The sequence below is a fragment of the Pinus tabuliformis genome, chromosome 4_2 (assembly GCF_031772625.1).
Source record: "Pinus tabuliformis cultivar Carrire ecotype Pingquan chromosome 4_2, CPIR1, whole genome shotgun sequence".
In the NCBI taxonomy this organism is placed as follows: domain Eukaryota; kingdom Viridiplantae; phylum Streptophyta; class Pinopsida; order Pinales; family Pinaceae; genus Pinus; species Pinus tabuliformis.
The window spans coordinates 623,331,991-623,357,199 of NC_142304.1; the positions used below are offsets into that span (position 1 = coordinate 623,331,991).

General features: G+C 36.8%; 1 long non-coding RNA gene and 1 pseudogene across 2 annotated transcripts; one reads left to right on the forward strand and one right to left on the reverse strand.

Annotated features, from left to right (window-relative positions):
• The first annotated feature begins 2,609 nt into the window (after nucleotides 1-2,609).
• On the forward strand, nucleotides 2,610-18,296 carry LOC149170882 (uncharacterized). The gene is made up of 3 exons (XR_016259005.1): nucleotides 2,610-2,716; nucleotides 17,117-17,223; nucleotides 18,085-18,296. It is a non-coding gene; the product is annotated as an uncharacterized LOC149170882 (long non-coding RNA).
• On the reverse strand, nucleotides 3,304-13,441 carry LOC149170883 (uncharacterized; annotated as a pseudogene). The gene is made up of 4 exons (XR_016259004.1): nucleotides 12,971-13,441; nucleotides 12,154-12,817; nucleotides 4,545-5,648; nucleotides 3,304-3,643 (listed from the first exon to the last, which is right to left on the reverse strand). The product of XR_016259004.1 is annotated as an uncharacterized LOC149170883 (transcript).
• Nucleotides 18,297-25,209: the final 6,913 nt, after the last annotated feature.

Consider the following 25,209-nt stretch of genomic DNA (forward strand, 5'->3'; position numbering starts at 1 on the left):
GACCATAGAACATTCGCTCTGGGAAAAACCTGATTTGGAATAGGAAAAAAGGTGGAAGGAGGGGACTTGGGAGGATTACCAAAAACAGAAAAGGACGCGATGGGAACGAAAAAGGGCCAGCAATACCAGATCATCGTTAGATTGAAGTTATTGAAGCTATTGGTGGTAGGAGAGAAGGAAAGTGCACGGGTCAGGGAGGCAGTGGGATATGTTCCCTTGTTCAGGTATAACTGATTCTATTCTTGAAACAGAAGCAGACATTTCAATCGATTTTGTAGACTGCAAGAATGTGTTCTCTCATCAAGATATGTATGATTTTGTTCCAGATAAAAGATGGATTGTCTCAGTAATGATAGTACTGATGTGTTGTTCCCTCTGATGTAATGACTGGTTACAAAGTTTGTAGGTTTTTTTACATGACTCTCGCCACAGGAAGTCTCTCGCTCTAAATCTTTATTGTTCTTAAGGGACCTTGTTATTGCTCTCAGTTACAGTCTCCCATCTCTTGTATACTACATTGTACACTGTTCATCCATTCATCAATGATCACATTGACATAGAGACATTGTTCCTTTGCGACATAGTAGGCTTCACTGCACATATGTGTCTCACTATCCTCTGTATATATATAGATGTGTCTTTGGCTCTACACAGTTCATATGGCTCACGATGTATAAGACTTTGTTCCTCTGCATTATGTATAAAATTAACACACAGGTTGACTAACACAAGGTTGATGTATAAGACTTTGTTCCTCCTTTAGAAGAATCTTGTTCTTGCCACATGAAACTAAATACAGAAGTCAAATAAGATCTTCATCTTCCAAATTTAGTTGAGATTTAATTTCTACACAGCTCAGCTTCGTAGCTTCATTGAACAGCAATAGCAGAGCTGCTTGGTATGTTGTTACTGCCAAATCTATTACCGATGGCTCTTGGCTCTACACAGTTCATATGGCTCACGATGTATAAGACTTTGTTCCTCTGCATTATGTATAACATTAACACACAGGTCGACTGACACGTTCCTCTACAACAAAGTCAGTTTGACTGAATGGCATCAATCTGCATTGCTTCTCTGCGACATATTTTGGCATTGATGCATAGTTAATATGGAATCGATACTCCATATATATGTAATCTAACCAATAGCGTCAAAATGGCATCATCTTATATGACCATGGAAATAACTCCTAATGAATACTGTAATCTTACAGAGACCAGCATAAATAAACATGTTGAGTTTAAGATCCATAAGGCATCGTTGAGTAATTTTTAAGTGACATGACACCATTTTTGAGAATTCGATGTTTATATGTAATCTAACCAATAGCATCAAATGGCATCATCTTATATGACCATGGAAAGAACCCCTAATGAAGACTGTAATCTTACAGAGACCAGCATAAATAAACTTGTTGAATTTAAGATCCACAAGGCACTGTTGAGTTTTTTTTTTAAGTTACAAGACACCATTGTTGACAATTCGCTGTTTAGATTCAAGTCTACGGCATATAGTTGGCATAGTAAGAAAAGATATGTTGCTCCCTCAGAACTCATTGATACTTCTCACTGGCACTAGCTAGTAAGGTGACTATCAAGAAGTGAAAGGAACAAATCTCTATGATACCAAAGATCATCTGACTTCACTTCTAAGGAATGTCAGACTTTTGTTGTGTCTTCAATCTCCATAATAAGTCCAGGAGTATCCACCGATCTTCATTCTCTGAAGCATTGATCTATCTCATTGGTATAATTTCCTTTGCCTATCTTCAATATCATAATCAAGGAAGAGCATATGCATGGGCAGATTGTTCTGGCAGTCAGTGATATTGTTGACATCCACTGTCAATACTATTAGCATTTCAAAATCAAAACTATCTTCTACACTTGGGGTTTCAGACGAAGCAGGGTTTCAAATCATAACCAGTCTGAAAAACCATTGGAGTTGGGGGCTCTTTGACTAGGTTCTGAAAGTGCATGCTATTTGTAAGATTGGTGTAATGAAAGGAAGGGTAAAGAGGGTATAGCCAAAGTAATTGATAGGTTTCTGGTGGACACCAAAATTAGGCTATACCTACCTTCAGTGACAATGGAATTCACAACCACCAAACCCAAATTTTATATTTTTTAGGCACTAGCTGGAGTAGTGGATAAAACCACCACTCCTTTAGATCCAAATAATTTTAACTTCTATATCGATCCATCGCCACTTTATGTTATTTCCTTGTAGACGAAGGGATGGAACTCCCTGTCTGAAACATAAAACAAAATTTAAGGAACAGTAGCATGAGTCGAGCAGTGTTCTCTCCTCTGATGAGTTGTGGCACAAAAACCGTGCATTATCTAAGTCCCTCCTCTTTAAGGTAGAACTGGGTGACTGATTAGCTGACCTGGAAAACTTCTTCATCCTCTATTGCAAAACAGAGTATTTCTATGTTAGTCAGTCGAACTCACATGGAAAATCCAATCTGTGATATGTTTTATTTCTCTAAAATAAAACAAAATTAACCATATGTTGCATTACAGATTTGTTTTCGACTTGCATCTCAATCAGCGATATTAGGCTATATATCTCAATAAATTACTGTTTTCATTGTCACATTCCAGGTAGTCCTTTGAGATCAAGTCCTGAATTCTGGATTTTATTGCTTTAAGTTCGGGCTTGAATGTGCTTTGGAACTGTTCAACACACTCACTCAATAGTTGTTGCTGAGGTAAGATTTTTCTAGCCTTCATGATGAGAACTATTGTTGAATCTATTCAGAAATGTCTGTCTTCTTTTACATTTTCAATCACTCTATTCCTCTCATTTGCATTCATATCTGTAAGTGGAATCTTAATATTTTTCAACTTGTGCGAAAAGGGAGGATTGAATTCAAAATTATCACTTGTAGATATTGTTGCAGTGCTAGGTTCCTTTAGAAGAATCTCAATCTTGCCACATGAAACTAAATACAGAAGTTGAATAAGATCTTCATCTTCCAAATTTAGTTGAGATTTAATTTCTACACAGCTCATTTTCGTAGCTTCATTGAACAGCAGTAGCCGAGCTGCTTGGTATGTTGTTACTGCCAATTCTATTACCGATGGCTCTTGGCTCTACACAGTTCATATGGCTCACGATGTATAAGACTTTGTTCCTCTGCATTATGTATAACATTAACACATAGGTCGACTGGCACATTCCTATACAACAAAGTCAGTTTGAACTTTGAATGAATGGCATCAATCTACATTGCTTCTCTGTGACATATTACCTCATAATACAACAAAGCGCAGTAAGAAAGAACTAACAGGCAAATCGGCTAAGAATATAACATAGAGTGATCTCATATGATTTTCAACGTAAAAGATCTAATAAACAATCATAGCAAAAACCTTCTTTTGGTGGAAAAACAGTTCCACCACAAATAAATAAAAACACTCTCCATATACACAATACACACGGGTTCTAAATAAATCCTTTGGACCGTGTACAAACGGGAATAATTTACTTTATAACAAATAAATAATTGAAACTCATAGTGGCTTCCTATTCATGGAAGGACCAATATAACAGAAAGCCATCGTCATGATGATACTTTTACATCTCTGACTTTGTTCCAGACAGATGTGAAGACAATTGATGAGAAGCTGCCATGCTGAACAACAACAACAGCAACATAATATTTAGTAATTAGAAAGATCTATATCTAGAACTATATAGACTGAGCAGCTATTCTAAAGCCCAATTCACTCAACAACAATGGTGCTACTTTTATTTTCAAAACTTTTTTAGGGACAAAACCAGTAGATCCATGTAACCATCATCACAAATATAACCTCTACTACTGTGCACTGCAAAAATGGAGGGTGGAAAGTGCTGTTAGTGAAAATTTCCAATGGATGTTTGGCTTGTTAAATCTTGTTGAACTACAAAATGATGGGACTAGCCTGAATTCAGTATCCTGGATTTGTGGTCCACAGTTTTCTGTTATGAAATTTCCTAGCCCATTAGGATCTGGGAATCATATTCCTTGAGAGCTGATGGATTTTGATTAATTTGGAGTGGTAACACTTGCTTTGATACTGCAGCAAGAAAAGCATCTTTACAGTCTGCAGTTCATTCTCAACCATTTGATTGCATCCTTTGGTGTATCTGTGTCTTTCTATGTTCTCCAGTTCCTCTACCTTCTAGTTTCTATGTGAATAATATACACATCGGATCTATTAAGCTAAGTGTCATCTTTGTCTTTTAATTGGTAATGGTTTCAAGAGTAAATCTGATTCTAGGTTTGGATTAATGAGTTTCACTGGTTAATGAATCTTATCGCATTTGACAGCTTTGTCTTTATCTGTATTTTCTATAATTGATCTGAGTAGAACAATGCAATCACATATGTCAGATTAGATTCGTCCAATCTAAAAGCTGTAGGATATAAGTTAATCAATTTTGGAAGAGAGTTAACAAAATTTCAGAAAATAGCAGTAGGTCAATGGCATAAAAAGACATCCAACTAATTTAATTCTGAAAACACTAAAGGTTAGAGTCACAGTTATTACCTTGTTTGCCAATTTCATTTCCTTCTCTTGGTATCGACTCAATCTTCTCAAACGTGGACCCGTCCTTCTCTTGAGCCATCCACATCTTTTTCAGCATGAGAATTTCGGGATTTTCGGCCAAACATCAGAAGTCTTCTGAATCCTTTGGCAGTGTTTTCTGAATTGCCCCACTTTCTACGGGAATGTGCTGAATCCAACTTTTTATTGTCAGTTACAGGGGAGACCAATGGTGGGACCTGAGCTACTCTCTGTAACTGTGGCCTTGCATTTGGAGAATTGGAGACAATGGTAAGAGGTTTGCCAAACTCAAAATTATGTAACTTTGGAGTACATATTTCTTCAGAGGGGACATCGTTTTCAGGTATTAATCTGAACTCAAAATTGTTTGAATCTGGATCATCAAGAGATGAGGCATGCACAACCGTTGCTTCAGAAGGTTCCTCAAGATCAGATCTCTGGAGTTTAAAAGATGAAGATTGAAAGTTGTTCTTGCGATCTGGCTGTACATCAAGCTGCCTAGAATTCGGAGAGTCTGACATAGCCACTTCAATTAGAGGAGTTGAGGCAGCTTCTGTGACCTCAACATTCTCAGGTCTTTCATCTACTAAACCATCCACTGTTGCGCCATGATAATCTCTAGACTGCTGAACACGGTCCAACTTCAAGATAGATAATGAATTGGTTGAATCTCGAGTAGCTAAATCCCCCGAATAGATTGAACCCTTTCCTCTCTTTCCAGAACTATAATCCAGATTAGATCCTTCTACCTGTTCTTTATCTTCTATTGTCTTCCAATAGTCTGCTTTCAATGGCTGATTATTTCCCCATTTTGTGATTTGGATTCATTAATATGCTTATCTGTAACACATACATCTGTATGTTCCTTAGACTTGCCATTTACCACACTATTATCCAGGTTACTTTCTTCATCATTGCAAAGGGCCTGCATGGCTGAACTACCTGGGTGATTTTTCTGTCTGCCTTTCAAATCTAAGGGAACTTTTAAGGACCCACCATTTAATTTTCTTACAGGTAAAGCGATCTTGTTTGCAGCGAGTGACTGGTTTTTCTTTGAATTCGGGTTATCCAAGTCATTGTTGAAATCTAATTTCAACACTGCCGTACGCTTTCAACGCAGCTGCCAGAAAATGTTAAGCCAACCAGCCGGAAAGCTCTCGGGTTGATTTCAGGCAATGGTACTTTTCCGATGATCGAGCCCGAGAAATTTTGGTGATGACACGTGGTTCAGCCCTGACGTAACGCAACGTAAGAATCTCGGGGGTTAATGTTCAGCACTTGTTGGCCTTCCGATATTCTCCTCCTCCGTTCGATCTACTCCACCCTTTTCGTCCGTTGATTGCCCAAACCTGCATATGAACATACATTAATGACTTTGCGTGGAGTGAATTTCATTTTTGGTTGACCGCGGTAAAATAATTAATGAATTAATTGTTACCGTAGAGAATAGGTAAGGTGATTTAAATTTTAATGTTTTTATATGTATCGGAGGTATGGTGGTGCATTTAAAGAAAGGCATGGGTGTTAAAAATACTTACGGCACGTAAAAGTAATTGTGTTTTTTTTATTTTGTTTTGTTTTCAAAAAAAATGAAAAGAGCTCGTGCATTGACTATTGTAAAAAAAAGAGAGCAGTGAAAAACGTGCTCTGCATCTCTGTTTTGTTTGGCACATGGGATATAAGGTTTTTGTTGTTGGCCATCGTAGAATGGTGGAGTAGCTAAAACCATGTGTGGTATGTATTGAACACACAGCAGTGTGTAAAAAGATAGAACCAGGTGATGTAATTTTTTTTTTTGGTGTAGAGAAAAACCATGTGTGGTTTTGCACAGCAGTGCATAAAGGAAATGGTGGAGCGATTTTTGTAAACCTGTGTTATTTTTATTTACAGCAGTAAACTTATGTAAACTTTTATTACAGCAGTAAGTTGTTGTGCAGTGAATATAAAAGGGATTTTACAGTGGTAGATTTTTGCATCAGATTTTAATGAATAGAATGTTTTAATGGTGGTGAAATACTCTGTCTCTCTGTGATTTTTTTTAAGTCTTCTTCTGCACAAAAGATCCTGGAAGGGTAGAAACAGAGCATTGCCTCTGTGTGTTTGTTTATTTGGTTTTTGGTATTTTCCCCTACAAAAATACCCAACAGTGGTATCAGAGCAGGCTCAGGCTCTTGAAGGTGTTCAAGAAGCTGAAGGGAGAAGGTTGTTGCTGCAGCAAAACTTCTCAGGCAGACAGAAGACAGTCAACAAAAGATTCAGGTATTCCAAAAAGTTTTTTTTGTGTTGCTGAAGAAGCAGTGATTTGCTTTAAACACACAGTCAAGGATTTAGAGGCATAGATCAGAATACAAGGAATGGCCAGCACAAGCACTGGTATGGGTTTGTTTAACACCCAGATCCCACAGTTTAATGGGAAAAACTATGACTACTGGGCAATAACCATGACAGCCCTGTTTGCCTCTCAAGACTTATGGGAAATAGTTGAAGAAGGTTTTGAAGAAGTAGTAGATGAAAATGAGTTCAATGCACTAACTCAGGGAGAGAGAGATCAGCTAAAGAGCAATAGAAAGAAGGATTCAAAAGCCCGTATGTTGTTGTATCTAGCAGTAGACCAGAGTATATTTCCAAGGATAGCAGCAGCTAAAACATCAAATGAAGCATGGCAAACCCTCAAGACAGCTTATCAAGGCATGGAGAGAGTAAAGACAGCAAAACTACAATTGCTGAGAAAGGACTTTGAGAATCTGTGCATGAAGGAGTCAGATAACATTGACTCATTCTTCACTCATGTGATTGGTGTAATCACACAAATGAGAACTCATGGAGAAGCCATTGAAGATAGAAGGATTGTGGAGAAAATATTGAGGGTCTTACCCTCAAAGTTTGATGCCATAGTCACCACCATCGCAGAGACAAAGGATCTCTCAAGTTATTCAGTTGATGAGCTACATGCATCACTGATAACACATGAGCAGAGGTTGAGTAGGAATGAAAACTCATCTCTTGAGCAAGCCTTCAAGACCCAAATGTCCTTTGGAAGAGGAAGAGGTCAAGGCATAGGAAACAAGAGAGGAAGAGGCAGAAGCCAGAACAGAGGTGGAAGGAACAGCCCAGCAAATGCACAAGGAAGAGGCAGCAATCCAAATCAGAACCAAGGCCAAGGCAGCAGCCAACAAGGAGGACAATATCATGCTCAAGGACAAAGGTATGATAAATCTAATGTTCAATGCTATTATTGCAAAAAGTATGGGCATTATGCAAGTGATTGTAGAAAGAAACAGCATGATATGAGTAGTAGAAAAAATGCAAATGTTACAAGAGAAAACAGCAGTCAAAATAATGTCCCGTTAGCTTGTAACATGGCTGAAACACATAGTGAAGACATATGGTTTTTAGACTCAGGTTGCAGCAACCATATGACAGGGAATATAGCCCTCTTTTCAGCCTTAAATCAGAATTTGAAATCAGAGGTCACACTAGGAACTGATAGTAAAGTGTCTGTTATGGGAAAAGGGGAGGTAAAAATATTTACAAAACAAGGAGAAAGGAAAACCATAGCAGATGTCTACTATGTCCCCGGAATGAGATGTAACCTATTGAGTGTTGGACAGCTTATCCAAAAGGGTTACAATGTTTACTTTGTAAATGATGTGTGCACCATCATGGACATACCACCCAGCAAAAGATGCATTGCTGAAGTAAAAATGACAAGGAACAGGATGTTCCCTCTCCGGATCAGGGCAGACTTGAAGAACAAGAAGGAAATGGCAGCAGTCACCCAAGAGGCCTTCCAAAGCGTGCCAAAGGATGAGAACTGGTTATGGCACTTGAGATTCGGGCATCTAAATTTTGGAGGTCTAAACTTATTGAGCAGAAAAGGAATGGTAAAGGGATTACCATTGATAGAGAAACCGGACAGCCTATGTGAAGGCTGCATTTTGGGAAAACAACACAGAGAAAGTTTTCCATCAGGGAAAAGCATAAGGGCAAAGACACCCTTAGAGATTATCCACTCAGATTTGTGTGGACCAATGCAAGCTCCATCGTTAGCTGGCAGCCTATATTTCTTGACATTCATTGATGATTTTACAAGAAAGACTTGGATATATTTCCTCAAGAACAAAAGTGAAGTCTTTGAGAAATTCCAAAATTTCAAAGCACTTGTGGAGAACCAAAGCGGGCTGCACATGAAAGTATTGAGAACTGATAAAGGAGGTGAGTATATCTCCAAGGAATTCCTAAGATTTTGTAGAGAAAATGGAATTCACAAACAATTTACAGCAAGGTACACTCCGCAGCAAAATGGAGTTGCTGAAAGGAAGAACAGGACCATCATGGATATGGCGAGGAGCATGCTAAAGGCAAAGCATTTTCCAAATGATTATTGGGCTGAAGCTGTAAATTGTGCAGTGTATATTTTGAACAGGTGTCCTACAAAAGCAGTCATGAACAAAGTGCCGGAAGAGGCATGGAGTGGGAGAAAGCAAGGAGTCACCCACATGAGAGTTTTCGGGTGTGTGGCCTATGCACACATTCCAGATCAGCTAAGGAGGAAGTTGGACAACAAAGGGGAGAAATGTTTATTCATTGGATACAGTGATGAATCCAAAGCCTACAGGCTGTACATTCCATCTACCAAGAAGTTCTTTGTCAGCAGGGATGTTCAATTCATTGAAGAGGAAGCTTGGGATGGAAGCATAGAGAAAACAGTGAATGTCAAGAGCTGTTTGTCTCATGATGAAGATGAAGAGGAAGTGGCTGAAGTACATCCCCAAACAGCAGCACCAACACAAGGACAGCAAGGGACACCATTGAGGATCAATGAGAGTGCTTCTCCAAGCACACCACAAGGAGGAAATTCAAGTGCATCTTCAAGCACTTGCACACCAAGTGAACGAGGTAAGAAGTTTAGAAATCTAAATGAAATTTATGAAGAAGGAATGAATTCCTTATTTGCCTTGTATTGTCATGTTGATGATCCTATTCATTTTGAAGAAGCTATTAAAGATAGGAAATGGATAGAAGCTATGGATGAAGAAATGAATGCCATAGAGAGAAACAAAACATGGGATTTGGTTGAGTTACCAAAAGGCAAAGAAGTCATTGGTGTGAAATGGGTCTACAAGACCAAGAGCAATGCTGAAGGGAAAATTGAAAGGCATAAAGCAAGGCTGGTTGTCAAAGGCTACAAGCAGCAGTATGGGAGAGATTATGAGGAGACTTTCGCACTGGTTGCAAGAATGGAAACCGTGAGAGCAGTGCTGTCCATAGCAGCTCAAAACAAATGGAAAGTCTACCAAATGGATGTGAAATCAGCATTCCTAAATGGAGTGTTAATGGAAGAGGTTTATGTGGAACAGCCTCTCGGATATGAGAAGAAAGGAGAAGAGCACAAAGTGTGCAAATTGAAGAAAGCTCTTTATGGGCTGAAGCAAGCGCCAAGAGCATGGTACAACAGGATAGATTCATATCTATTGGATAATGAATTTGACAAATGTGAAGGAGAACCCACAGTCTACATCAAAGAAAAGGATGGTAAGATTTTAATTGTTGTCTTATATGTTGATGATGTTATTTTCACAGGTAATGATGATCAGCTCATTAAGAATTTTAAATCAGTCATGAAGGATGAATTTGAAATGACTGATATGGGTTTCTTGAGATACTTCTTAGGCATAGAAGTAGATCAAAATGAAAAAGGAATTTTTATATCTCAAGCAAGATATGTAAATCAAATTTTGAGCAGATTTAAGATGGAAGAATGCAAGGCAGCCATCACTCCCACAGTAATGGGATTAAAGCTCAGCAGAGAGGACAGCAGCAAGGATTTTGATCCTAGCTTGTATAAAAGTATTGTGGGCAGCCTTATGTATTTAACGGCAACTAGGCCTGATTTAATGTATGCTGTTAGTTTAATTTCCAGGTTCATGGAGAGGCCAAAGGAGGCACATTGGCAGGCAGCAAAGAGAATTTTGAGGTATGTCAAAGGCACCAAAATGTTTGGAATTTTATATCATGCCTCAGAACATTCAGATTTGGTTGGGTACACAGATAGCGATTGGGCTGGAAGTGTAGATGATCGGAAGAGCACTTCCGGTTATGTTTTTAATATGGGTTCAGGAGCCATTTCATGGGCTTCTAAGAAGCAGTCCATTGTAGCATTGTCTACAACAGAGGCTGAATATGTGGCAGCGACAGCAGCAGCTTGTCAGGCAGTGTGGATGAGAAGAATGTTGAGAAGCTTAGGCCAAGAGCAGGCAAAAGCGACAGTGATCTTTTGTGACAATAGCTCAGCTATTGCATTGTCAAAGAATTCAGTGTTTCATAAGAGAACGAAACACATTGATACAAGGTTTCACTACATCAGAGAATTAGTGAACAATGGAGAAATTGTCCTAGAACATTGCAGGACTCAAGAACAGGTAGCAGACATCTTGACAAAGCCACTTGATCAGAAGAGCTTTGAATTTTTGAGAAAGTGTCTGGGTATGACCGAATGCCCAGCTATTGAAATTAAAGGGGAGTGTTGAAATCTAATTTCAACGCTGCCGTACGCTTTCAACGCAGCTGCCAGAAAACGTTAAGCCAACCAGCCGGAAAGCTCTCGGGTTGATTTCAGGCAATGGTACTTTTCCGATGATCGAGCCCGAGAAATTTTGGTGATGACACGTGGTTCAGCCCTGACGTAATGCAACGTAAGAATCTCGGGGGTTAATGTTCAGCACTTGTTGGCCTTCCGATATTCTCCTCCTCCGTTCGATCTACTCCACCCTTTTCGTCCGTTGATTGCCCAAACCTGCATATGAACATACATTAATGACTTTGCGTGGAGTGAATTTCATTTTTGGTTGACCGCGGTAAAATAATTAATGAATTAATTGTTACCGTAGAGAATAGGTAAGGTGATTTAAATTTTAATGTTTTTATATGTATCGGAGGTATGGTGGTGCATTTAAAGAAAGGCATGGGTGTTAAAAATACTTACGGCACGTAAAAGTAATTGTGTTTTTTTTATTTTGTTTTGTTTTCAAAAAAAATGAAAAGGGCTCGTGCATTGACTATTGTAAAAAAAAGAGAGCAGTGAAAAACGTGCTCTGCATCTCTGTTTTGTTTGGCACATGGGATATAAGGTTTTTGTTGTTGGCCATCGTAGAATGGTGGAGTAGCTAAAACCATGTGTGGTATGTATTGAACACACAACAGTGTGTAAAAAGATAGAACCAGGTGATGTAATTTTTTTTTTGGTGTAGAGAAAAACCATGTGTGGTTTTGCACAACAGTGCATAACGGAAATGGTGGAGCGATTTTTGTAAACCTGTGTTATTTTTATTTACAGCAGTAAACTTATGTAAACTTTTATTACAGCAGTAAGTTGTTGTGCAGTGAATATAAAAGGGATTTTACAGTGGTAGATTTTTGCATCAGATTTTAATGAATAGAATGTTTTAATGGTGGTGAAATACTCTGTCTCTCTGTGATTTTTTTTAAGTCTTCTTCTGCACAAAAGATCCTGGAAGGGTAGAAACAGAGCATTGCCTCTGTGTGTTTGTTTATTTGGTTTTTGGTATTTTCCCCTACAAAAATACCCAACAGTCATTTGCAGTTGGCTCTGAAACAACGGCATTGACCTTTAGTGTATCACCCTGTTTCTCCATCCGTAAAACTGGAGTCTGGTTGCTGCTCTTCTTAACATTAGAGATGCTGCCATTTTCTTTGTTTAAAATATTTGACCCATTTGAATCCATGGCCTTTTCGTGGAAGACCTTTGTAACAGTCTTGGAAGAAACGGATGATTTATCATTAGCTTTTACATTACCTCCGATTTCTGTCTTGCTAGAAGTAATTTGTTTACTGCTCTTCTTAACATTAACTGTAGTTTGTTTAGCTGGAGAAACTAACCTTGACTGTCTTGAGGTATTGGAATCTTCTCTTTTGAGTCCCGACTGAGAAGAAATCGACTGACTAACAGTATCCCTCAAATGGTTTGATGTCTCTTTATGTGAACTCAATCTATATATTGCTTCATTGGAATCTTTTTTGAGAGGCTTCGGAAGAGACTGTGCACGAGTTAGGAGAGGACTTGTTCGAATTTTCTGATAACTTACAGATAATTCACTTGTTGGTACAGGCTTCAGTTGTTGATGCTTTGGCAGATGGGAGTTAGTTGCCAGTTTATTTGCACTTGTAGCTGTCTTTCCTGCAATTCGTTGTCTCTGTGTCTTCGGATCTTCAATCCGTTTACTCTCCTCCTCTTCCTGAATAGAATCTCTCCACCAAAAAATCATGTTAACAATATATACTTTTGACCATAATCCAGCACAATGCAGCTAGAATAAACCAGCTCCTTCCAGATTTTGTAAAGAGAAACTTAATAAAAGTGGGAAAATTTAAAAAGAAAATATTAATACCTTGTCCTTTCTGGTCTTTTGCAGACTTGCTTTAAAGGAAAGTGATTGTTGGGCCTGTGACTGTGCTTCGGCCAATGGAGTCGGCTTCGTTGATTTTCCGCTCCTTGCAGCCTTTTCAGCCTTTTTCTTTGTTGGCACTTCTTCTACTGCTTTCAACTGCCCATCCTTGCATCCTATTTTCGTTCCAGGTAGTTCCTCTACAATTTTATCATTTTGCTTCCTTGGCAGAGATCCTTGTTCATTCACTTGACCATTACAGTTTTCATCAAGATACATATCATTATCTGTCACAGGATCACATAGGGAGTCTTTTTCAGAATTTCTCTCTGGAACCATAAACAACTGAGCAGGTTCCTGGATAATAGAGGTTTCAGATTTGTTTTCTGGGACATTAGGGAAAGGATGTTCGGCCTTATCAATTGGTGTAAGCTCAGAGTCCATATTTATGTCAGACATCAATTCTCTATATTTATGTCAGACATCAATTCTCTATTGACATGCTCATGCACTGTAGATCGAGGTTGGGACTATGAAAGAATTATCCACTAAACATTGCCCATAGCATTTTTCTCTGCACAATTGATCACTGTTCTCAGTAATTGTGTTCTCAACATCAACCCTGGCATCCCATTGTGAATCTGTATGAACTAATTCCTTTTGCGTATGCCGCTTAGAAACATTAATGAACCATTTGTTTTTGTCCTCCAATGTCACCTTTATCTAGAATCCTCAACGAATGTTTTGTTACCACAATGGCCAAGTCACTGGTCTCATGCTTGTAATAAAAATGGTGTTCATATAAATCATCAATCCACCACCATCACTGTAATGATAATCACAATATCATGATCATTATAATAAGAAAATCTAGAGGGATTTATAAGTGTGAAATCCAGCAAAATCTGCTTTTTAAAATAGCAAATCATACATATTTTTGTTGAAATATTTTAATTTTTGGGATTTTTATACTATTTTAGATTTTATATATTCTGCATGAATTTTGTTGAATCTTATTAATCTTTAAAATGGCATATGAAAATTATAAAATGTTTGACCATATTTGTATTAAAATATTCAAATTTAAAATAGATTATTCAAAGCTTCTCTATCTCATTGGTATAATTTCCGTTGTCTATCTTCAATATCATAATCAAGGAAGAGCATATGCATGGGCAGATTGTTTTGGAAGTCAGTGATATTGTTGACATCCACTGTCTATACTATTAGCATTTCAAAATCAAAACTAAGTGACAAGACACCATTGTTGACAATTCGCCGTTTAGATTCAAGTCTAGGGCATATAGTTGGCATAGTAAGAAAAGATATGTTGCTCCCTCAGAACTCACTGATACTTCTCACTGGCACTAGCTAGTAAGGTGCCTATGAAGAAGTGAAAGGAACAAATCTCTATGATACCAAAGATCATCTAACTTCACTTCTAAGGAATGTCATACTTTTGCTGTGTCTTCAGTCTCCATAATAAGTCCAGGAGTATCCATTGATCTTCATTCTCTGAAGCATAGATCTATCTCATTGGTATAATTTCCTTTGCCTATCTTCAATATCATAATCAAGGAAGAGCATATGCATGGGCAGATTGTTCTGGCAGTCAGTGATATTGTTGACATCCACTGTCAATACTATTAGCATTTCAAAATCAAAACTATCTTCTACACTTGGGGTTTCAGACGAAGCAGGGTTTCAAATCATAACCAGTCTGAAAAACCATTGGAGTTGGGGGCTCTTTGACTAGGTTCTGAAAGTGCATGCTATTTGTAAGATACATTATAGAGCTACTTAGAGGGCTAGAGGTGGATTATTGTATAACACATATGCTAGGGAGTCACACCACAATCCAAGCTTTCTCTTTTAGTAGGCTTTAGTGTGTTACTGCTGTGGCATGCATTATGGCGATACCATCCCTACAGGAGCTATGGTCATTATTAGAAAGATTTCTGGTGAGCTTAGTATGCATTGATACAGTGGTTTTAGGAGATGGTTTATAAGGAGTGCAATGCAGATGTTGAGTGTAGAAACATACAGATCACATATGGAAATTTCATTATGGCTTTCTAGTGGGAGTGATTAGCTTGTTGGAGACCAGAACTTCAGATGCTACTGAATACAAAAAACACTTTGATTTTCTTTTTTGCCTGCCTTTCTCGAAACCTCGTTCTGGATAATCCACTCATCGAAGGTATGAAAGTGAAGGATTTGAAATACCAACCTTCATCTCCCAGATGCTGGGAACTTGGGAGAGAATGCTGGATGGTTTCAAGATCTCACTTCTGTGGAATATGGTTTCAATATTTTCATGCTGATCCTGAGACCCCGGGTGAGCAATCTGTCATTAACAGATCCCAATCTTTAAGCAGTTAGTCTTGTTTGGACACTAGGAGATCCCTCTTTAGCTCCTTTTACTGCTTTCATGAACCCCACCCATCTACTCCTGAACCTGGACCACCTGTAACTCCTGCTATTGATCTTTAGTCAAATCCATGAAGGGAGCATGCCAGGAAAGCATTTTTATTGTTGATGGCACAACTGCTGCAGGTCCAATTAGAGAAAAATTGTTTGATATGGACAGCAACAGAAAATATGAGGGATTCATTGACCCTGCCAAAATTGAGGGAAACAATGGCCAGGAAGCTGGAGAGAACCAAAATTTCGAAGTTGGAGAAAATATACAGATTGTGGTGAGCAAGTAGGAACCTTCCCAACTGGATACTCCGTTGAGGATCCATGAGGTTACGCTGGGATATAATAAATCAACCTGTTTAAGCACCTTATTTGGCATGGACTCTAGTATTCGATCCAAAAATTCAAAACTTAGAAAAAGTTACAATATATCCCCTTATTTAAGTATGAATGAATCTCTTCTAGAAGACAAGGTGTGTGCAAACAACAACTTTCCCTGGATAAGCCATTGAAGAGGCTTGAACATGTTGAGGGACTAGAATATGATACCCCAGTGAAAAAGCTTGAGCTTATAGAAAATGATGTGACATCAGAGACTAAATATTCGTCACTGCATGTCCTACTCGGAGACTACGTGTCTGTCATGGAGAAGGATGCTATGGTTTTGGAAGGGACAGAGCATTTTGAAAGTAATCTCCTTACAGAAAATCCTGTAGAATCTGGAGAAGTAGCTGAAGGTTCTACTATTTTGGCTGATATGAATGTTCCTAGTAAAGGGGATTCAAAAAGAACCAAATTGTAGACAGAATACCGACTTTGAGCAATAGATTGCAAACTTTGCAATTGGACTTACAAGGACAACTTCCAGAGTCATTCTATGCTACACCTTCCAGAAGGCCGATGAATTGAAAACTTAATGGAAGCACAAAGAAAACCATAGATACCATTTCTGTTTACAGGCCAAGGCAATCCATAGGAAGTGATGAGGCTATGCACAGTTCATTAAAGGAGAGTTGTGCTGGGTTGGTGGGACAACTTAGTTTATGGAAGTTATAGAATCTACAGAAAGAAAATGAAACAACAGCGATGGATTCTGAAAAGGTAAGCTAAATTATGTATGAACTTCATATTTTTCCATCTTCTTTATCAGATTCATCTTAAGGAACATAGTACACAGTTGGTGCACTGTATGTGTGACATTTTTTCATTTTTTCCTTTCAAGAGATAAGTAAACAATTTGTTTCACAGAATATGTCATCACCTACACTGGAACAGAGGATGGAATCCTTCGACACACCACTGAAGACTCTTGGACATACTGAGGGCCATGATATATCTCCTTGCTTGTACACATTATTTGGACCAAAATGTAGTACGCCATTGACAAATCGTGAGCTTACATAAGATAATGATAAGGTTGTTACTGGCACACCATTTGAAAATGCTCTGCAGTCTCCATTAGTGACTGAATCAGGGGGAGTTGACAATTTTGGCAATGAATTGCCACGGTTAGTTTATGTATTTCTATCCTCTATCGCAAAATAGAGTATTTCTATGTTAGTCAATCGAGCTCACATGGAAAATCCAATCTGTGATATGTTTTATTTCTCTAAAATAAAACAAAATTAACCATAAGTTGCATTACAGATTTGTTTTCAACTTGCATCTCAATCAGCAATATTAGGCTATATATCTCAATAAATTACTGTTTTCATTGTCACGTTCCAGGTACTCCTTTGAGATCAAGTCCTAAATTTTGGATTTTATTGCTTTAAGTTCGGGCTTGAATGTGCTTTGGAGCTGTTCAACACACTCGCTCAATAGTTGTTGCTGAGGTAAGATTTTTCTAGCCTTCATGATGAGAACTATTCTTGAATCTTTTTAGAAATGTTTGTCTTCTTTTACATTTTTGATCACTCTGTTCCTCTCATTTGCATTCATATCTGTAAGTGGAATCTTAATATTTTTCAACTTGTGCGAAAAGGGAGGATTGAATTCAAAATTATCACTTGTAGATATTGTTGCAGTGCTAGGTTCCTTTAGAAGAATCTTGTTCTTGCCACATGAAACTAAATACAGAAATTGAATAAGATCTTCATCTTCCAAATTTTTAGCAGATAAAAACTGCTGCTGTTTGTATTATGTAATAAAAACAGCAGATTTTTAGCAATTAGAAATTAGATTTACCAAATTTCCAAATGTTTTTTATCTAATTACAGAACATAAACAGCAGCAGATTTTTACATAATTACATAATACAAACAGTAGCAGATTTTTACCAATTAGAAATTTCTAATTGGATAAAAAACATTTGGAAATTACCTTTTATGTTCTGTAATTAGATAAAAAACATTTGGAAATTTGGTAAATCTAATTTCTAATTGCTAAAAATCTGCTATTTGTATTATGTAAGTATGTAAAAATCCGCTGCTTTTTATATTTTGTAATTATGTAAAAAGGGTAATGTTTTTTTAGGAAAAAACATGAAGGGGGGAACAATGGCATGAGGCCTTTTATATACATGATAGCATAAGAGCTGAACCATTTTATCATTTAGCACTGGAGAATCTGATTCCAAGAAAGGAAGAAATTGTCAAAATAGAAATTGTCACTTGGATTTTTAACTAAGTTGTTTGCAAATTCCGCCCTAGAGAGCCATTTTGAGATTATTCACCTTCAATCCTTTGTTTTTTAAGGGAGAACATCCTTTTCTATCGATCTCTTCTACTTTGAGGATATGGCAAGTGGAAAAGGAGGTGCAAGTGGATCGGAAAAGGTAAGCTTACTTTGTTTTTATAGAATAATTGCATAATATAATATGTTTTATTTTTTGTTTAAGGTTTGAAGTTAGAATTATAATTTTATAATTATACTTTGTGGTAAATCATTGAAATTTGGATAGGGAAAGAATCCGATAACGAAGTCCTTGCTTGAAGATGTTTTTGGGATAGAAGGACTCAAAAAACTTCAATCTTTGGATGCTGAATCCCTAATGCATTTTCTTAAGATAAAATCCCCTGAAGCTAATCAACTAGGTCCAGGTAATCGACAAGCTTTAGGAGAATCCATTAGTTCCCCATCCTCTCTTGGATCAAGAAAAAATCGAAAAAAGTGTTATTGACATCAAACACCAATAATGAAGAACATTGTGTTGAAACATCTTGTGTGATGGCAACTCCTGGGACTACAAATTCTTGTTCATCCTCAGCTTATGCATCATCTATTGGTAGTTTAGGTACCAAGATAGAGTATGACCCTGTCTCAGGGGAGATAAGAAGGACAGAAGCAGGAAAACAATTCTTAAATAGGCTAAAGGACTCCTGCCTTCAACGATTTAGAGATCATCTTCACCTCACATTCTTCAAGATTCCACTTCACCTAAAAAAGATGGTGGTACAAGACATAGAGAATGAATTTGGTACCGGTTGGTCGGTTAAGAAGATAAAATTGCAAATGTCGCTCAATTGTAAGAGGTTTCATTGCAACCAAACAAGAAAAATTAAAAAAATGCCTCAAGATCAAAGACTGAAACAAAGACCTATTGACATACCTTTTAAAGTATGGAAAGAACTTGTAAAATCATATGAGAAGTTGGATGCACAAAGAAAAGTCGGCAATGAGAGCATTCAGGTATTGAATTTTTCATTAAACATTATTTAGAATGTATTAATACTTATAAGTATCTTAGACATGTATTTGTGTGAAAATAAATTGAATTGGTTTATGTTTAAGGACAAGGCATCCAAGGCGAGGTTAACCAAGACAAAAGTCACTCATCGTAGTGGCCAGAAAGGTTTAAAAGCACTGATAACAACCTTTGTAAGTATATTAAACATGTGATATTTTTTTAATAAATTTTGTACTAGAAGAAAGTCATTGTTATCTAATTTATCCCTATTTACTGATTGATAGGAACTAAAATATGGAAGACCTCCAAATCATTTGGAAAAGGAGGTGCTGCAAAAAAAGAGATGGGTTGAATTTGTTGTTTGGATGGAATCTATGGTATGTAATCTTAGTTGGATTTCCAATATACTTTTAAACCATATTTTCATTTTATTTTTTAGTACTATTAGATATTATATCTTACCTCATTTTATGGTTAACATTGTATAACAAAAACATGCATTGTGTTATGTAATTAATACTAACATGTAATATTGATTTTTTTTGTCAGAATGCTATAGGTAATGATTGCCAAGACAATGATCCAAATTATGTTCAAGATATATCAGGAGATGATGAGGATGAGGATGAGGATGATGGTGGTGAAGGAGGAGATGATGATGATAGTTGCGGTGTTGGTGATGATGTGGATCAGAGTAATGAGGATGGTCAAGATGATCATGAGGATGATCTTGGTGGTGGTAGCTAGGCATGCACATGCATTGTTTTTTATGAAGAAATTATTGTGTAGAATGACATTGTTATGTTTAGATGGGTGTTGTGAATTTACCCTATATCAATGAGACATTTTGATTTTGTAATCATACGATGAGTTTGATTTATGTATGTTATTAATTTATCGTAGAATAACGATATTCATGAAATATTTTGATTTGTTAATCATATTTGAATTTTACTTGTTTTGATTAAAAATAATACTGATTTTATTAGTATTATGTTGCTATTTTATACATGTTTTGAAAATTGTTAATGACACATTGTTATTTTTTTGGATGGATGTTGTCAATTTCTCTTAAATTTCTTTACAAATGATTTTGAATTGTGATATCTGCTTTAATGATATTTAGAAACTATCATATATTTCACTATGAATCTATAAAGGGGGTCATATATGTAAAGAAAAATATACTCTATATAAGAAGTCAAATGCGGATGTAACCATGGATGCAAAATTGAAAGTAAAATTGGATGTTAAACTAGGAATTAATACAAAATGCAAACAATTGACATACAAAGTGTTTTAAATTAGAAGTGAAAAATTGTGCAATAGTTGACACAAAGAAGGGAACAAAACATGGCATACAAAAGGATATCAAATTGGACAAAAACAAGGACACATAAATGGGCACCAAATTAGATGCAAAAAAAGACAACAACTAGATGTAAAATAAGATGCAAAGTTGAGCGTTAAAAAGAAGCAAAAAACGTTACAAATTAATATGCCAAATGATGATGCAAATAATGGTGTAAATTTGGGATGCAAACTTGGGTGCAAAAAAGGAAAAAAAAAAAGATGTAATAAAAGACATAAAACAAGATGCAAAATGGGGCTGAAAAAAGGTGAAACCAAGGATGCCATATTGGATGTAAAAAATGATTCCTAATCACATGCAAATTTAGGCTCGAACTCAGACACAAAATTATATGCAAATGTGGACACAAAATGAGGCAAAAAAAGATGCAAATTTGGATGGTGAAAACGATGTAAAACTAGACACCAAAAAAATGCAAAATTGGATGAAAACGTCGGTGTAAATAATGGTGCAACATTGGACACAAGTAGACACAAGAAAATGGTGCAAAAAGGGGCATAAAATAACTTAAAATTGGATGCAAAACTTGGTGCAAAAACAAATACAAAAATAGACGTAAAAAATGGCTCTAAATTGAATGTACCATTAGACACAAAATAAGATGCAAAGGTGGACACAACACATGACTCAACATAAGATGCAAATATAAATGCAAATTTGGATGCTCAAAATGATGTAACATTAGATGCAAGAGATGGTGTTAAAAATGATGCAAAATTGGATGAAACAAATGATGCAAAATATGGTGCAAAATGAGATGGGAAAAATGGAGACAAATCAAACGTAAATGTGGATGTAAAAAATGGTCCAAAAAAAGATGCAAAAATGGGCACAAAAATGGATGCAAAATTTGGTGCTAAATCAAATTCAACACATGGTGCAAAGATAGGCACCAAAGCTGGTGCAAACATAGAAGCAAAAACTAGTGTAAGACTAGATACAAAACCTGGCGTAAGACTAGATGCAAAAACTGACACAAAATGGATGCATAAAAAGACGTTAAATTGGATTCAAAATACAGTGTAAACTTGATGCAAATGATGGTGCAAAAATGGAAGCAAAGAATGACACAAAATAGGAAGCAAAAGAGAATGAAAAATAGATGCAAAAAATGACACAAAACTAGAAGCAAAACCTGTCATAAAATAAGATGCAAATCTTGGTTCAAAATTTGACGCAAAAAATGATGCATAGTTTGGTGTAAAAAATGATGCAAAATCTAGCGTGAAAAAGGATGCAAAATCAGGTGCAAAAAAGGACGCTTTAAAAATTGTACAATAGAGCCAGATTTAGCGCCAGGTTGCTCATCACAATTACAAAAAAAATGCACTAAAATCTGGCGCTAAATCTGGCGCAAATCGCTAGTTTTGTTGTAGTGAAATGAAGTGCACACACAACAAGATAACATTACTCCCAAAATCACCTATTTTATCTTGTTTTCTCATGCAAGATGTTTGTTGTGATGGGACAGTGTGCAAGAGCTAAGGAAGATGCATTCTTAGGTGTAGAGCGTAAAGTAAGGACACAAGTGGTGAAGGTTAGGGCATTGGAAATGCAAACAACACAATGCAAAGATAGAGAGGCAAGAGTTGGGAGGAAAGGTCAAGCCCAATAGATAAGGGTAACAATCTTGGGAACTATTACTGCACAATGCAAAATGATTTGGGAGAGGAATCTATGCATTGCAAACGTTTCCAATGCAAGGGTCAATATATGATCCTACTATCCAATAGTAGTGCGTAATAAGGAATCCAGGAAAATTTGATTAAGGAATTGCAAAGAGTGCAGGTGTAAGAATCTAGAAGTTGGGTCAATGTGCCCTAGGAATTGTGAGTATGTAATGAAGAGAGGGAGGCCTTGGTATTTCATATGATGCCATTGCAAGGAGCCAAATGAGGCTTTAGTGTTAACTAGGAGTGCTCAATGTGCAACACAAGGCATGGCTGACCACGAACTTTCACACTGAGAAAGTGTAAGCAACAAGGGTTGAGTGATTATGCTATAGGGATGCACATTGCACAATGGGAAGGGGGTTGTCCTCAATATGGGCACAAAAGGAAAGTGAAAGCAACAAGAAGCTCATGAATGAGGCCTGTAAGGTCAAAATGTGCTCATCACTTGCCTAAGGTTTAAAGGTTCCCATGAATTGTCCAAAATGTGAAGACTATGAAAAACTCCAAAATTAACTAAGTGTAATATTAGAAGGACTCGAGAGAGAGTAAGAGAATAAAAGTGGGCCCTAAACATGAACAGACACACATGTAACATCAAGCTTATGAAGTGAATATACGTAGTACCTAAAACCAACATTTATACATTTAAGCAACAATAAAATGACACTTATCTCCAAGTGCAATAGTTAGAGAGCAAGTCTTCGTGACATAACTGTCAACTGCAATCAAAAGGTGTGCTATGCCATAGGAGACTGTCCAATAGATGCTCTTGTGGTGGATAGAATCAAATAATGCAAGAGATTGCACTCGAGCTACCTCTTGAAGGTGTTCCAATGTTCTCTTAGGATATCTGAAAGCAAGTGAAAGGACACATGTGAAAACAAAAGAAAACATAACTCACACATGCAACAATGAAAGAAAGAAAAAGAGACACTTGAAAAGGATAGAGAAATGAAAAATGACACATGTAAGATCAAAAGATAGCAAAATAAACATGTGCGAAAGCAAAAGCAATAGTTGAGAAACCCACCCGAAAGATGACACATTTGCAACCAAGAATGATCCTTATGATCTAAGAATGCGTAGAGAACCAAAGAAAATTATGAATATGAAAATGATCTCTTGAATGGACTCTTTATATAGAGAGAGAAGACATGCAATTAGGGTTGAGGTTTGCGATTTCTCTTTGTGAATGTTGTGAAACTAGGAGCTAAGAGTGAATTGAATTCCACTATGAGGTGTGATAGTATTGACTTAAAGAAGTGTTCTCCCAGTTTCAAAAAGGAGTGAAAAATCACTATCTACAGAGGATGACCTTACACTATCACTGGGAATTAAAAAATCACTATCATACGGAACTCCACAATCAATATCATGGGGATCTTCACAATCACTCTCACAAGGAACTGCACATTCACTATTGGAAAGGATTGTGCAATCACTATCTCTAAGGACTGCACAATAATTTTTCTCTCAAAAATAGATGTTCTATATTTCCTGCTTGGAAGAAGTCACTTATGGAAGCATAAATAGCTAGGCATGTGAAAGCAAGTAGTTCAACAATTAGAATTCCTAAAGGAAGACTTGGACACATAAAAAACATCACCAAGCATGACATTGATGGCTTAAAATGAAAGATGACATGACCATAAGGATGCTCCAAAATTTTAAGGTAGGAAACATGTTGGAGGGGGTTGTACCATCTATAAAAATCACTTAATTAATTATAACAAAACATAATTAAGCTCTCCTATGAGAAAGTTAGAATTACTATGAAGGTTATGCACCAAAATTATGCTCCATGATTGAAAATATTTACAATGCAATTTTTGCAAGCTTGTTCGACAATTATTGGAGAGGATGTGTGGCAAGTAGTAGAGGAGTTGAGATGATCTTGTTCTCTTATATGGGCATTGGATGCTACCTTCGTTACATTAATCCCAAAAAAATAGACAATGGTGGAACCTAGTGATTATAGGTTAATATCATTATGAAATCTCATATACATGGCAATTACCAAGATTATTGCAAACAACACAAGCCATTTCTTCCCAATATCATATTTCCAAAATAAACAATATTTATAAGAAGAGGGAAGATTCTAGATGGCATCATGGTTTCTCATGAGGTAATCCACACTCTCAAAATCATAAAGAATCCAAGGATGACAATTAAAATAGACTTGTCAAAGGCCTATGATAATTAAAACCAAAATTGTTTATGCAACATTCTAAGGGAATTTGGTTTAGTAGGAGGAAGGATTAGGTGGATATATAATATTATCTCCTCTGCATCTTTCTTGATCCTGGTCAATGATTCTTTGTTATCACCTATTCAATTTTCTCGTGGTATTGGGAAAGGTGATACTTTATCCCATCTTTTTACTTACCCTAGTGATGGTGGGATTAAGGTATGTGTTTAAAGTGGAAGCAACTAAGAAAATATTGAAAGGCCTCAAACTATGTGGGGAATTTCTACCCCTTACTCACCAATAATTCATCGATGGAACCATAAGAAGTGGTACTCCATTAGTACAAGAAGCTCGGGCATTTAATCAAATTCTAGACCAATTCTCAATGGTATTAGGTATGGATATCAATAGAGCTAAGTTCCATTCTTTTTCTTTATTGTCCCAGTGACTATCGAAAGACACGTAGCTTGAATTTTCTAAATCCAAATAAGAAAGATCCCATCTAAGTGTTTGGCTACTCCACTAGTAGAAATATTGGTCAAATGGAGTTTGTGGGAGGAACTCCTTACTAATTTTCACAACAAATTATCATGTTGGATAATTAGGTCTCTAAACATTGCAAGCCAGATTGATATTGCTCAAAGTTGTTCTTTAAGCCATGCCCATTTATCTCTACTAAAAAATGATGGCTTTGACTTCTATTCTTTAGGAATCTCAGCATATCCAAAGAACATTTATATGGGGAATATCTTTCTTGGAGAAAATGTGGCCATTGTTAGCACGAGACACTATCTATAGACCCAAGCTTAGTGGAGGACTAGGCCTCTGAGATCCAACTGTTATTGCAACAGTCTTGGGTGCTAAGATATGGTGGAGATGGATCAAGGGACGAATACACTTACGAAAAAAATATATATAAATGTAACTTTTCACTTCATACGGCTCAACCAATCTTGA